This window comes from Furipterus horrens, unplaced genomic scaffold (assembly GCF_987537825.1).
Source record: "Furipterus horrens unplaced genomic scaffold, mFurHor1.1.pri manual_scaffold_2, whole genome shotgun sequence".
NCBI lineage: Eukaryota > Metazoa > Chordata > Mammalia > Chiroptera > Furipteridae > Furipterus > Furipterus horrens.
Genome location: NW_028327172.1, coordinates 135351785 through 135364482, shown reverse-complemented (window position 1 = coordinate 135364482; position 12698 = coordinate 135351785). Strand labels below are relative to the sequence as shown.

At 37.5% G+C, this 12698-nt stretch overlaps 1 long non-coding RNA gene across 1 annotated transcript in view; it reads left to right on the top strand.

Annotated features, from left to right (window-relative positions):
- Positions 1-2680, top strand: part of LOC150019554 (uncharacterized) — a 75605-nt gene extending 72925 nt beyond the window's left edge. Inside the window, exons 3-4 of the long non-coding RNA XR_016509261.1 lie at positions 1358-1462; positions 2399-2680. This is a non-coding gene — a long non-coding RNA (uncharacterized LOC150019554). The remainder of the gene's footprint in view (positions 1-1357; positions 1463-2398) is intronic.
- The last annotated feature ends 10018 nt before the right edge of the window (positions 2681-12698 follow it).

Below are 12698 nucleotides of genomic sequence, written 5' to 3'. Positions count from 1 at the left end.
TAATTGTGCCTCAGCCTTACTATCCACCCAATAGAGATGATGCTATTAAGATGTATGTTAAGAACATTGGATGGTCTTATGTTAGTGGAAAGTAATTGACAAACACACACCAGAAACTTATTCTCCCACAGCTCTGAAAAACAGAAGCAGAAAATTCAGTTGATTATAGGGCTACACCGCTCCAGGAGCTCTAGGAGAGAATTGATTCTTTGCCTCTTCCGGCTTCCGATGTCTGCAGGAGTTCTTTGGCTTGTGGCCGTATCACTCCAATCTCTGTGTCCCTCTCCACGTTGCTTTCTTCTCTGTGTGGGTCTCTATCTCATCTTCTCCTACCTCTCTCAAAAAGAAACACAATATTACACACAGGGCCCACCTGGATAAACCAGTAGAAGCTCTTCCTCTCAATATCTTTAACCTAGTCAACATCTTTTGCAATATAATGTGATAGTCACTCTTTAGCTATATTCATAGGTTCCAGGAATTAGGAAGAAAATGTATCCTTTTGGGGGGTGGGGTGTCATAATTTGGGTGGGACCCAAATTATCGATCCTCTTGGGTTAATTGGAAGCATTTCTGTGTTGACCACTGCTCCCTAATGAGGAATGTTCATTTGAATGTTAGTCCCAGTCTAAGACTGTCAAAGCCGAGATGTTGACATGAACCATAACCTTCCCTTTCTCACCTCTATTTATAATATCTAGCCAGCAAGTTATCAAAAAGTGAAAATATTGACTTTCAGTCATAATAAGCTCTGGTAAGAATAATAAAAGAGCTCTGGATGGGTGGCTCAGTTGGTTGGAGCATCAACCCATGCACCAAAATTTGTAGGTTCAATCCCTGGTCAGGACACATACCTAGGTTGTGGGTTTGATCCCCAGTCAGGACAAGTACAGGAAACAACCAATCAATGTTTCTCTCTCACACTGATTTTTCTCTCTTCCTTTCTCTCTCTCTAAAATCAATAAACATATCCTCAGGTGAGGATTTCTTTAAAAAGTAATAAGAGAATCCAAGTTTTCAATCTTCATTCATACTTTCTTCTTGGTTATTGAGGGTCCTAGTTGATACAGGAAAGAAGATACAAAAGTGCACTTATAAAATACCTCAGCTTCACCCCCCCCCACCCTTTCTATCTAGCAATTAAAAAATGTATGCAAAGCTTGATGCTTTTCTCCTCAGTTTCCAGAACCACAATAAAGTTTTACATGTAAGTGTACACTTTTTACATCTCCACATGCTGGAGAGCTTTAATGTTCAAATATTATTTTTCCCTAAGAACTTATAAGAGTACAAATGTTTTTCTCTTCTACTATTTCTTTATTGGCCTTAATCACTCAAATCCTTTTCTTTTTTCTAGGATCATGTAACACAGAGGGATAAACAGAAGGAAAATAAGAACCCCTAAAAGCACTCTGGAAAAAATTTGAATTAACTATAAATTTATCTTACAATTTTGCAAAAGGTGATATTTTGGGAAGTACTGGTTACTTGTTCAAATAATTACATGAGGAAAATATCTGGAATTGAGTATTATTTAGAATTTGTTACCAAGAACTGAATGTATAATGTTATTGGTAATTCAGGCAGTGTTTTAACTATTAAATAAATATATAGATGTATTTAGAAGTGTGGTTTGAGATGCAGAATCATTTGCTACACTTCAAGTAGCAAGGCTTTAGAAATTCAGTGGTGCTTGACCCTAGCTGTATATTAAAATCCTCTAAGAGCTTTTTAAAAAATACCAGTGCCTGCCCCTCCCCCAAAAACAATCAAATTGGAATTTCCTCAGATGGTTCTAAATGTTGAGCCAATATCAAGACTCACAAACTCAATGCTCATTTTACTGATAAAGAAATCAAAGCAAAAAAAAGTGAGGTGGCCTGACTGTTAACTGTCTATGTTTGTGAGCAAGAATACAAGAGGAAAAAGCTGTAAATAAGCAGTGAGAAATAGTAAATAATTTAAAATAAAATGGTTGTGGAAAGAAGCCAGGGGGCTGCCAGCAGCTGAAGAAACGAGGTGATGGCTGCCAGGGTGAAGACTGTGAAACGATTGGCAGTCCCCCCCATGAAAATGTAAATCCTGGCTAAATCCTTTATCACCCAACTGTGTATATACCAGAGAGCTGGCTTGGGAAAAATATATCTATGGAACTTCTTACTACAAGTTTGAAGCTTGGGGGAAACAGGAGAACAAACTCTGAAAATCCAGAACCAAATGGTTAAGATAATCCTTCAGAGATAAAAGTAAGGGAAACTCCCCAGAAAGCAATTTCACCAGTTTAACCACATTTGTATAAAATTTTGTCATTTGTACATATTCTTGTGAGAGTCGGTGAGTTGGAATAGTTATAATCTGTTGACAATTACTACCAATTTTCTATTTTCATTTTCTGTAGATTTCCTGTCATCAATCCTGCAAATAAAAGAAAGAAGCTAAAAATATTTTAAACTGATTAATGGCAATTTGGTTACATAAAGTCTTTATCTTGGATTTAGCAAATCACTTGGCTATTACCTGATTAACGCAAAATAAACTGAAAGCAAGTGTCTGTTTCTTTTCCTGGGTTCCTCCCTGGGCCCTGGATACTCATGAACCCTTATCCAAGGTTTTGTTATGCTCATTTGCTCATCAACACACACTAGGCTTTCTGGGCTTAATTAATAAATATTTAGTTTTGACAAAGGAAAAGAAAATGGAGTCTAATTCATGAATTCGATCATTGTTTATCTCCCCACTGTGACCCTCACTTGAAGTTGGTCTTGAGTCTTATCAGTCTGCTTCATTTTATGCCTTTCATTTGCATATCAAATATATCATTGTGAGCAGGCTGCTTACAGCCATTGCTCACAGGCTGTTGCAGAACCAGTCACCCACTGGAGCTGCAGGGAAACATCTGTAAACCCACTGCGATTACAGAAGAAGAATGGGGACAGGGGATTAACCTCTTCGCCCATTCAGATTCTCTCCTCCAGAAATCATGATCTTTCATGTGTCCTGTTTTCATAGGTTTAATTAATTGATTGACAATTTTTAATGTACTGACCCCCCCTAAAATTAGAATGATAACACAGGATTCTCCAACATTTAAACTTCAAGTTTCTTGTCACCAAAACCTCACCTGATCACTCAGAATTCCTCAGCAGATTCAAAGGGTCATTTAGCTGAAATTCATTATCATTACAGAAAATTGGGGTACATGGGAAAATTAGTTGACTTCAATATATTGTCCCTTGAAAGATCTTTTTCCTTAATAATGAACAGGCTACTGATTCATATCAGGTCCCATTGTTTCTTAGTGCTCAGAAATTTGGACTTACAGAATTAAGAGCACTACCATAATTCTATCCATATCATTCAGATTTGACCCACCCTTGTTTATCAATCCACTTCTTACCCAGGGAATTCACCATTTATGGTTATGTGACACCCTGTTTTTATTATACTACTCAAATATAATACTCAAATCTCTGTTAGATTTTTAAATATTTCAAAGATTTTAGAATAGTGTTTCAAAACTATTTGTGTGACCCACTTCTCTACAGAGTAGTTTAGAGATGTGATCTTTAGAAACTTGAAAGCAGAATAACCATGCAAGATCCAACCCTAAGGCTGATAACTGTCTTTTAAGAACTCTATACACAGAGCCCCGGAAGCAAGAAAAACAGGAAATTAATACCATTTTGGACTACATTAATTATGCACTTAAAAGTAACATTGTCTCCTTTTTTAAAAGTATGTTTTATTGATTATATTGTTACAATAGTTCCAATTTTTCCCCTTTGCTCCCCTCTGCCCAGCGCCCCCCCAGCAACCCCCCCTCCAAGTCCATGCCTATGGGTCGTACATACAAGCTCTCGTGCTTCACCTTTTCATATATTCTTCTTCTTCTTTTTTAAATAATTAATTACATTGTCTCCTTCTTAACAAACTAAAATATTGCAACATAATTTCACATGTGAGTTGTATTCAGTGTACTAAATTAATTAGGCTGGATCACCAGAAAATAATAATGCGGTCCTTTGTCTAGGGCATTATTACCTGGTGTTAGCATAGGCAAGAGTGTAAGATTTGGGGACAGAAGGCCTGAGTCTTATCTCAACTCTACTACCAACTTTATGCCATTTGAACAAGTTCCATGCTGTCTCTGAACATCAGTTTCTCACTCCATAAGGGGAGACAGTTGGATTACACTCCCATGTCTTCAGCTGTGGAGTTCAGAAATGTTATTAAGTTTCCCCATGAAAATATTTATGTGGTCAGCTAATTTTTGAGTATCATTGTATTTCACACACAAACACACACACACATGCACACGCATGCACACACTCTTGATGATTTGCAATATGCATTAGTATACCAAATGCCTCCTTAAGACATTCTAATAACACTTCACAACAAATCAATTGTTTTAATTGTGTGTTCCAAACACATTTTACCAAGAATCCTATGTGCATTTAAAACAGTTTGAGTGGCACTGGACAAGATTTTTCAGAGGACCTCTCAGCTATAATCGGCCCAGCCCACGTTCAGACAGGCCAGGCTTGTTAATGGTGTCATAGAGCATAGTAATTGAAAGCGAGGACCTCAGAAACTAGACAGCCTGAAGTCTAGAGCTTCTCTACTTCTTAGCTTTATGATCTCATTTAACGTCTCTGTACTTTGTTCCTTCATCTGCAAAACTGAGATAATAATATCATCTATTTCATAGGGTCAATATGAGAATTGAATGAGCTAATAAGATATGCCAAATGCTGAGCAGATGACCTAACACCTAGCAAGTGCCGAAGAACTGTAAATGTTATCATTGTAATATCATAAACCCTTGTCAGATGCAACAAGAGTAGATGAAGGAAATTGACATTTGCTGTGTGCATACTGTATACCAGATATCATCTCATTAACTCCCCATAATAAAACTAAGATCAAAATATGATTATTTCATTTTATAAGCAAGTAAAATAAAACTGAGGTTTTAAGGAATTTGCCAAATATTAAGCAGATATGAAGGTGACAAATGAACGTCCAATTCAAGCATTCCTGACTTCAAAAGTCAAGTTCTTTCTGCTACATTACACTGCCTTAAAGGGTGAAAAGTAATAACCTTTCTTAATTTTATAGATGAAGAAATAAGACAGACTAAAATATGTCCTACGATTACACAATAAGATTCAAATTAGAAAATAACCTATATTCTGTGATACAACCTTGTAATATATTCATTACTAGATTCTAAATGCAGGAGGACAGATGAAAAGGGGAAAAAATCTGTAATTTTGATCTGGTAACAATTTTTAAAATTATGGTTATTTTGTCTCTTAATTAAGTACCTACTGTATGGGTTATGCCCCATTTTAGCAGAGATTTTGCTCTCTCCTACCTCAGATTACATTTTTAGAGAATCATAGGTCTAAAGCAGACATTTAAAGGTCAAATTAATTCTACTGCCTCCAGAAAGGATTGGATCAAAATAATTCTCAAACGATAATCCTTTACCCTAGTCTACTTTTAAATATTCAGAGAAGAAAATTCTGTGACTTTGGTAAAAAAAAAAAAAAAATTTCAAGTATTAATAATATATTTAAACTTTCATAATATGCAAGGACCTTTGAGACATTTGTGAAAAATAAAAACTCATTAATTAAAAAAAGAATAGAGAGAGAAATGGAATTGGAAGATGAATTGATTTTCCATGTCGGAGCACAGGATTGTGCATTAAGAACCAAAATTCAGAACTATGAACTTGGGAAGTAATTTATTGGATATTAATCTTCCCTTTTAGCAGGCAAGGACCAACTTTATTTAGATATGTCTGCTGCATGCAAAGTTTTAAAATATGGAGTCAAAAATATATCTCTACCCCATATCCCATACCGCCATTCTGCTTAGTTCGCCTTATCACTAAAACTGTTTTTTTATAGCAATGTCAAAGATGATAGAGCTTAGAGAGATTTCCATTTTGCAAGCAAAAAAGGTCAGACAGGTGGTGCACAGCCTGCAGTGTACTTAGATGGAGCAGCCAGCTGCTTAATTCCCATCATCAGAGCCTGTTCTGGGACCACAGGGCATCTGATTGACCAGGCAACTTGGGGAGAGAGGGAGGGGTGCATGGAAGGTTTCTCAGCACCTGAAAGTCTCCATTTAGGAGGGCCAGTGAGTGAAAGAAGGGATGGTGATAGGTACTCTGATTTGGATGAAAGAAAACAATCTTTCTTTGGGAGTTAATGAGGTTGACAGTAAGACTTATTTTAACCTGTGTGGTAAGTAAACAGGAATCTCTCTGCATAACAGCTAGTACCTCCAACACTTTGAATTTGGAGGAGGGGTGCATATTTAAGAGGGTGTCCTGTCAAGTCCTAGTTTATCCCTTTGTTTTCAGATATATATTCAGTGGAACAAGAGTGCTGTCCCTTGCAATTACTGAATGCAGTGACTGTCTCAAAAATAAAAATATTTTTGGCCAAGTTTGTGCTTTGGACACTACATCCCCATTCTCAGAAAACTAGTACATGTTAAGGCTTTTTTCTTCAAGACTCAAAGAGATAAATGTTAATTCATTCCCTGGGGGTACGGCAGAAGCTACCTTACCAGAATGTAAAAAAAGAAAAGAAAAGAAAATTCCTAAAATCCTAAGATTTTTGTGATGCAAATACAAAAGAATTCTAGGCTCATAATTCCTACACTTTTACTAAGGTTATAATTAAAGGTAAATGTAAAGCACAGTGGTAGTTGCTGGGAGAACAATTTACTAAGACTTTCTGTAATCTTGTTTACTTTAAGGTCCAGAAACTTTCCAAAAACTGACCTTAAAAAGTACAGTTGAATGAGTGAAGGGAACTGGAGTTCTGCTGAAATTTCTCTTAGTGCTTATTCATACCAGTCTTATCTAGAGTGTAAAATGGCTAAATCAATCATTGAAGAGAAATATATGCCACTTGTCTGAGCAAGGAATAACTCATATTTATAAATGGCCAAATAGAAATGACCATTATGAATCTTTCACAACCACTGAAGAGGAAGATGAGTCAAGAGTATTTATTTCCTAGGCTCTAATTCTTTAACAAAATCTAGTGTTTTTGTTTTGTTTGTTGTCACAGCCTTTACTTCCTTAAAATTGTCCACTTTATCTTTTTTCAACTTCTAGCCCTCTATTAAGATTCCTAAGTATAAATTCTCCACTCTAAGGTACAGTGACTACACATAGGGGGAACGCTTCTTGACTCCTTCTATTAAAATGAAATTTACCAATGCAGATACCATTTAAAGAGTGACCATCTCAAAGGAAGCCTTATGTGCCAATACTATATTTGTGCATGTAAGGACCAAACTTTTGAGAGACGTAGTTAAATTGTGCCATTTCACAAACACACACACACACACACACACACACACACACACACACACAATCTACTGCCCCCAAATGTCTTTCTCTCCAGCTTCCCAAACATTTATACAATGGAAAAGTCATGGAAAAGCCCCTTCAACAAACAAATATGCTTTTATCAGATTAGCAGAGCATGGCCCTGAAGAAATACAGTACAGGTAAAATTCCCTACATCCATTCAGGCCAAGTGTGGAAGAGCAAAGATAAACTCCATCTACTACCCAGTTTTACCAAGTCAATTAAATGAGCACATTAAAAATGAGAGTATCTAATGGAATCTTTTTCCTACTCTTAGAATTTCTGTGGACATTACAGAGTAAAAACAGAAAAAAAGAAATAGGAGTAACATCATTTAATAAGAAAGGGAAGTAAGACTAGTTGAAGTAAAGACAGTGAGTAACTCCAGCCAAGCTGGTCCTTGCGAGGATTATGGTGGCCATGGCAGGGTGGTGGCAGGATCAAGCTAACTTCCCTTTGACACTCCTTCCATCCTCCCCTTACAACCTAATGAATGTGTACATATTAAAATATTCAGAACAGAATTGTTAATTTACCAAGAGAGATCAACGTTTTTTTTAAATAATGCTGAGTTGAACATAAAATCTTAACTACATGAAGTAAATTGTCAATGACAGCATCCTAAGAATAGGAGATAGAATGGGCTGAAGTAACTGTCCTAAGCTTCTTCAAATCAGGGAACATATCTGTCACTTCAGGTGTGCCTTGGGATTAATATCAGTCAATCTTCTATTTTAAGACTATCTCTTGATGTTAAGCTGTGTGTGTGTGTGTGGGTGTGTGTGTGTGTGTGTGTGTGTTACCTGTTCTTTAAAATGCAAAGGGATGCAAGACTGCAATATGGTAAAAGGAAAGACAAGGCACCGGGTAGACCTGGGCTAGTGCCTAGGTGCCTCCCTTTGCTTCCAGGGTCACTTTGAGCATGTTGCTAGCATCCCTCCATCACAGCTACATCATCTGTACAGGAGTTATAAACCTACCTCACAATGCTCTTACGTGATTCTAGACATTGGATGTAAAGCGTGCCCAACACAGGGTTTAGTACAGAGTAAGCACCTTGTCCTTATAATTAGGAATAAAAATAATAAAGTAATAGCACAGGTGTTTTTCTTGGAGTCCTACAACTTATCTCAGTTTGGGTCTTGTTCCGGGAGTTCCCTGGTTGAACTAAGCATTTGGAATGGAAGGGGAACACCTACATTTAGTGTCCTCCAGCCTCCTGAGCAAACAGTCACCTCCGCAAGAAACCTTCTATAGCCCAGAATCAACAGGGGGTAGGGGTGGGCAGAGGGGGTACCAATACCCCCTCTAAGAAAAATTTGAATCACATAGAAGATGGTTACATATTTGAAAATAAAAGTTGCCTTAGGAAACAAAATACAGAAAATACTTATTTCATCTTTAGTATTTCAGTTGCTTTGAGAAACACTGTCCTGGAGTAATTTTCCCCAACACTTTAAAGTATAATATATTTAATCCAGGAATCCAAATAAATATTAATGTTCCAATTAAACAGATGGTCCCAAATTCAAATACTGTAAGCACAGTGTTAGACTTGGCACCAACTTGATAGACCTCCCTTTGGAGAACTGATTTTTGTGAGTAGCCATTGTTTTCATTCATATTTTACTACTCTGTGTCTTAAATATCAATATCTCCTTCATCCTGTAAATCCAAACACTCCATCCTGCCACTTTTAACACCCACAGAAACTGCAAAAGAATTTCTCAAAGTAACAGAAGGCCACAGCTTTGCAAACTTCCTTGTTTCACAGCACTAAGTGTGGGGGGGGGGGGGCCTACACTGAGTTCCTATGAAGCCCCCTCCTGACATTTCCAAACTTATTAGCCAGTTTTCACACTGACTTCAATCAACCTCTTTAATCCTCCAAGGAAAGAGCATTTTTAATTCACCGATTGGCTGATAAGCTTGAAGCCAAAAAAATGATTTACACGTAGATGAATTGTGCTTACAAGATGGAACTTCGAGCATTAGAAGCGGATCTGAATTTCCTATCTGTCATTTTATTTGCCACATTCATTTTTTCTCTGCCATTACCCTTGCTGATTGTGATCTTTCAGCGCTATTGGGCCCCTGCTTCCACAGTTTTTAATCTGCCTTTAATCCCATAGATTTTAAATATTCCCGGCACCGAGAGACTGGAGGCAATTAACTGCCCTTCTGATGCTCTCCTTATCAGTTTCCTCCTTGTATCTCCCAGAAGCAGCCTCAAGACACTTCCAGGCTGACAAATACTACCAGCATTTCAGAAGAAGCATCCCCTGCAAATGGGGATGTGAAGTCCAACTGTGCACGCTGACTCTAAGCAATCAAATCAGGGTTTTTTGGAGGGGGGCGTTGCAGACACTATATGCTCGAAGCTCCCAGTGACCCTGCTCTAAAACAACGTCCTTATAATGTGTTTTGGGGCTTTTAAAATATGTGAATCATCTAATCTGTTTAATCTGATTGTCTTGTTTAACTAGAAAACCATTTCCAGCTCTCTGGCTTTAATGAGGGATTCAGATGTCAAAAGGAGACATCAGGTAGAATAGCTGCTTGAATCTGGCTCCCACCTCCTTTCTGGGTCTTGTCTAACTTTGTTCTCATTTTTAATGTTACTGTTAAAATCTGCCCACCGGATTTCCCGACCACTAGTTGATATATTTCCAACACATTTAACTGATGTCTGTTCAAACTTGAACTAATTCGGATTTGCTAACTTTAGACATCATCCTGCTATATCAAAGGCTCATGAACTCTGAGTATACCTGAGGGATCCAATCGGGGTGACACGACTCAGCCACCATGAAAGAAAGGAGAATCTAATTCATTCATTTAAACCCACATGCTCATCCACTGATAGACGTGCATTGAAATACACTCTAAAAAATACTAAATCTCTAGTTACAGCCTGCCCAGTATCCTCATAGGAGTCCAGAAGTTCTATCCTTTGCCCTCTTGAGAATAAATTGGCTTGACTCTATCATTGCCTCTGTCACTGATTCCTAATAAAAAGTTTGAGCCTTTTGCTTTTTCATAGTTTAATGTTCAAATGAAACACCTCTGAACTCAAAGCTATAACCCAAAAGATGGAGAGAAGATACTCCTCCATCCTGTGTGGCACCTCCATGTCCCAGAACACTTCGCGGTTCTTTCCTCAGACACCCAGTCTCCTAAGCAGACATAACATTAGACAACAGTTTGCTGACCAAGTCATTCGGTTTTTTTATAAGAAAGATGTGTGTATTGTTTTGCATGTGGACATCAACACATAGAAACTTCTTGTAACTTCTTACAGATCTGCCAGATTGCCATTAGTTCACACAAAGTCAATGGCCTTCGCTAGTCAATCCTCCCACCAAGCATTCATTCAATTGCATTCATCGAAGCTTAGGCTGACATCTGAGAGGTGGGGACGGGTGGTGTAGTCGTGAGATGCTGTCACCATCTCTCTGGGGAAAAATGTGGTGATAAGTTTCTGGCTTGACTCAGTCTAAGGTTTGGGCCCCAAACAATATTTTCTTGAGGTGAAAAATAGGCATTCTATAAACAGGCCATTTGTGTTCCCAACAAGGGTTCTCTATCTTTTGGAAGCTGTTGTACTTTTTCAAGTACAAAAATTGCAGAGGGCATGTCAGACAGGGAAAAGGATATGGTAGGGGAGACAAACAATGCATTAAGTGCATGTGGTTAATTGATTGGCTCCACTTTCTGAACTAAAAGAAATACGCAAGCTCTTTCAATCAACCTCCACGGAGAACCCAGCACATGGTAAATGGATGTATTTTAAAGCACGGAAATGCTACGTTGAGAGGTTGTTTATAAGCAACTCCCAGCAACATAAACAAGGGAGGCATCCAGAAAAGTCAGGGATGAGAAAAAGGCCCAAACTTGGTTATATAACAGGAGAAACACCGGGTAACAGCTCTTACTGTGTTGTTTTGCTGTGACTTGCAGCTTTGCTTAAGCATTTTAAAGATTCTTGCAGGTCTTTTTCAAGCTGCCAGCTCTAGCCTACGAATTATGGTAATGTGCCACTTCTGAGCCCTCGGCAGGATTTGCAACAGAGAAATCACATCAGCCTATGCTGATTAACAATTCCATTCCATCCAGAGATTTATATAAAAAAACTATCTTACATTTTGCTTTTTAATAAGAATGATCGCTATCTCAAATTGAGTCCCAGCAAATTTTAATAAAGGCCCAAGGTTGAGTGGCATTTTGCATGCTGATTTAGCTGTGATTGCTGGCTTTTGATGAGCACTAGCCTGGCATGTATAGCTCTCCTCAGAGCAGGTTTAAAGACCAGGAGTAAGGAAAAGGATAAAAATAAAAACTTCCAACTAAAATTCGAGGTCTTTTCTTTCTATGATTGATTACTGAATAAATACCAACATGTATTTTTGGATTCAGCCTCAGAGTGAAATTCCCTACAGCTAAACAGCTGTTTTTTTTAATAAGGCTTTTAATATACTAACCTGTCAAAATATCTTAACTCTGATGATGGCAATTATTATTTTAAAAGATGTTATCAATCTATTTATCTATCTTCTGCCTTGATATTTCTTCTCAAATCAAATGCAGAGCCACAAACAAGCAGCGGTTTTGTTTCTTGATAAGTAAATTGGCAATAAATAAATATCTCTTGGAGAAAGTATTCTTCTTTGTTGAAATAAAAGATACATTAATTATTCTGAGCAATGAAACTACAGGTAAGCTAAGATTTTCAGCCTATGTCAATGGTTGACAAAAGACATCTCCAAGAAGGCAAAGAGCATATGAGCATAACACATAAGGATTTTTGCAGAGGGAGTAATGTATCTTAAAAAACTAATAAATCAGTGGTTGTAGTTTTGGGGATGGCCTGGTTGGTTTTCATTGTCATTTATCTGTATTGTTATTGATTTCATAATCATATAGATCTGCATATATAAATTTATGCTACCATGAAGGCCACCCAACAGTTAAGTGGATATTCAGCTCTCCTGCTTCCCAAAGAAAGGTTTGCTTGAACCACAAAAAGCAGAATTTTTTTTTTGAAAACTAAAGAATATAAATGTGATCCAGTTCATTGGCTAAAAATCACCAAATTTCACCAATTAGGTAGGCCATGTGTTGCCAAAATAGAGATCTTGACCTAGAAAAACATTGCAGCAAAATCACAGAAATCACTAAACTTCAAAATGCCTAAAACAGTTTTCAGTATAATTTAGCAGTAAGAAGATATCTTTCCAATAGCCAAGCACTGTTGGCTAAAGCATTTCTCCCTACAGAAATCCTTGTTTGCTTTCCT